Genomic DNA, 2,994 nt, shown 5'->3' on the forward strand with positions numbered 1-2,994 from the left:
CTTTAGAAACATCCTCCTGGAGAGCATGGCTCAGAACATGCACCTGCAGTTTGAGAATTTTGTGGTCGGTTCCGCCGAGAACATCTCTTCGATACCAGAGTCTCTGTGGACGTGGTGGTTAGCACGCTGGTGCTTTGCTCTGTCAACAGCATCCAGGCTGTCCTGAAGGAGGTTCTGCGAGTGCTCAGACCGGTAAGTCAAAGGACAAAGAGGGGAATTCAGTCTGGTCTATCCAGACCACCAAATAATGAGCAATAGGCTGTGCATGCTTTGAAAATGATGGGGAGCAGGAGCTTTAGATACCCCAAAACAGCACCTCTCTGCTGCTCTTTATGCTGCTGATTTTCAGACTTAACTTACGTTGTAAATGAGATTCCTTCTTAAAGCAACCGCACCTTTCCCGCCTGCCTGTGTTTCTGAATCATTTTCAGACGGTGTACAACTTTAATAAATATATGCACAACTTTAATGTTAGTAAATGGCACCAAGCTTCTGGCCTGAGAGAGGATCCTGCTTGGTACTTCAGTGAGAGATCTCCAGAAAATACTAGGTTGAAACTAACCTGGAAAGTTAAAACAACATCTCTGAGCAATGACAAGCCATTTTTCAATTGTTTCTAAAAAATCCCCCCCCAAATGGGGAAGTCTGCATGAAATCACCAGGGATCAAGTTTGATTTGGAGGCGACTTGAGTAGGAACCTGAATAGATCAAGCTGCTGACTCTGTAGCAAGAGGACAAGGAGGGTTTACATGAGGAAAACATAGGGAAAAGAGCCTTAGGCTGTCACAGCACAGACTGTGCCCATTTGGTATGTCTGCTGGGGCACAACACTACTTTGGGAGTTTATTTTTACTTTCTAAAGTATCACATAACATCTTTCTTTAGCACAACTAAAGGTCAAATATATGAGAGAAGAGTTAGAAAGAGAGATTTCTCTCTTTTAAAAAACATTTTATTAAGATGTAAAGTAAAATACAAAATACAAAGCAATTAGTAGGACACAATGGGGAAGAAAAAGGGAGAAGAAACTAACGGAAAGGGAGGAAAAAGGAAAAAAAAAGAGCTAGTACTTCTGGTTGTGCTTCTTGTCTGGACTATGTTGCAAAGCTGATTTTTATGGTATAAAGTATATATTTTTTAAAATAGTTCCTGTTGGAAGAAAAGTCTTCATCATGGTTCAATCCAAGCCGGGGATAAATAACATGGCGACTGCTTTAGAAAGAAGGTTGCAGTTTATTGAAGAGGACAGCCAGACAGAAAGATGGCTCAGGCAGAAAAGAGGGAAAAAGGGGCTGAGCACATGTGGGGAGTGGGTTTTTATACCCTCTGGAGCCTTTTGCATGAACTTTGACCTGAGTCTGAGTGTGCCCTTTAGTGTCTGTGTTAATCCTATTATGTCCTGTCTTAGAGTTTGGGTGGGGTATGTAGATTTTAGGTGTCTTTCTCTTCTTGATCTTCCAGCCTGGCCTCCATCTGCATTTCTACAGAGCTGGTTTCTGCTTGGGGTAGGGAGACCTGGGGCTATTAAGAAAAACTGGGCATACTTTTCTGCCTCTTTAAGATCCTTTGAGGAAATATATTTTTCTGCTCTTTTAATATTTCCTTCTCTGGGGGGCTGACTTCCCACATACCAACGCCTCCACTCTTTTGTTTAAAGGAAAAATAACATCACTCTACTACTCCTACACCGGCTCACTGCTGGAGGTGTCTGACGGGATAAGACCTCATCCCCTTCCCATCCATCTGTTAGCTCTCTTAGTTTCGGTTTTAGTACAGCTTTTAATGATATTTTAATCTATGTAACTTTAATATTTTAATTATCTTTTACTTGTTTTATAACTTGTAAGCCACTCAGAGTCATCTTGCAAGGGAGATGGATGACATAAAAATTGAATTAATAAATGCAATCTGCATTTAAATATAATTAAAATGTCCACTGGGTATTTTTTTCAACAAGTGACTGAAAGAGTTGCTGACACGTTAAGGAAGAACTGGAACAGATCCCAATGGGGTGTGTGTGTCTGTTTGCTTCCGCAACTTCATTAAGGGAACGGGGAGGAGCGAGCTATATTTAAAGCAAATTGTTGAGGGAGTCAAGCTGCTTTGCTGCAGGGAGGGCTTCCCTTCCTAGTCCGGCAATGATGATGCTTCTCATCTTCCAACAATGCATGAAAATTCTCATCCTGCCCATCTATGTGCTTGCCTATTTTGGCTTATGGGACCCTATTTGTAAAAAAACTTTCCCAGTTTTCTTGAAGACAGCAAGCAAACTCTACAATATAAGAATGCACAAGAAAAAGGAGATGCTATTCAAGAACATGCGTGACTTCGCCGACGCCTCAGGAAAGCTCCACCTGCTGGAGATCGGTGTGGGCCCCGGCACCAACTTTGAGTTTTATCCACCCAACTCGCGCGTTACCTGCATGGACTACAATCCCAACTTTGGAAACATCCTCCTGGAGAGCATGGCTCAGAATACACACCTGCAGTTTGAGAATTTTGTGGTCAGTTTCGCCGAGGACATCTCTTTGGTACCAGACGGCTCTGTGGATGTGGTGGTTGGCACGTTGGTGCTTTGCTCTGTCGACAACCCCCAGGCTGTCCTGAAGCAGGTTCTGCGAGTGCTCAGACCGGTAAGTCAAAGGGCAAGGAGGGGAATTCAGTCTGGTCTGTCCAGACCACCGAATAATGAGCACTAGGCTGTGCATGCTTTGAAAATGATGGGGAGCAGGAGCTTTAGATCCCCCAAAACAGCACCTCTCTTCTGCTCTTTCCGCTGCTGATTTTCAGACTAAACTTACCCTATGAAGGGGATTCCTTCTTAAAGCAACCGCACCTTTCCCGCCTGCCTGTGTTTCTGAATCATTTTCAGACGGTGTACAACTTTAATGAGTATATGCACAACTTTAATGTTAGTAAATGGCAGCAAGCTTCTGGCCTGAGAGAGGATCCTGCTTGGTACTTCAGTGAGAGATCTCCAGAAAATACTAGGT

At 43.3% G+C, this 2,994-nt stretch overlaps 1 pseudogene; it reads left to right on the plus strand.

The window, feature by feature from the left end:
- The first annotated feature begins 2,107 nt into the window (after positions 1 to 2,107).
- On the plus strand, positions 2,108 to 2,634 carry LOC107298777 (annotated as a pseudogene).
- Positions 2,635 to 2,994: the final 360 nt, after the last annotated feature.

This window comes from Protobothrops mucrosquamatus, unplaced genomic scaffold, assembly GCF_001527695.2.
Source record: "Protobothrops mucrosquamatus isolate PMUCROS unplaced genomic scaffold, P.Mucros_1.0 scaffold4272, whole genome shotgun sequence".
Taxonomy (NCBI): domain Eukaryota; kingdom Metazoa; phylum Chordata; class Lepidosauria; order Squamata; family Viperidae; genus Protobothrops; species Protobothrops mucrosquamatus.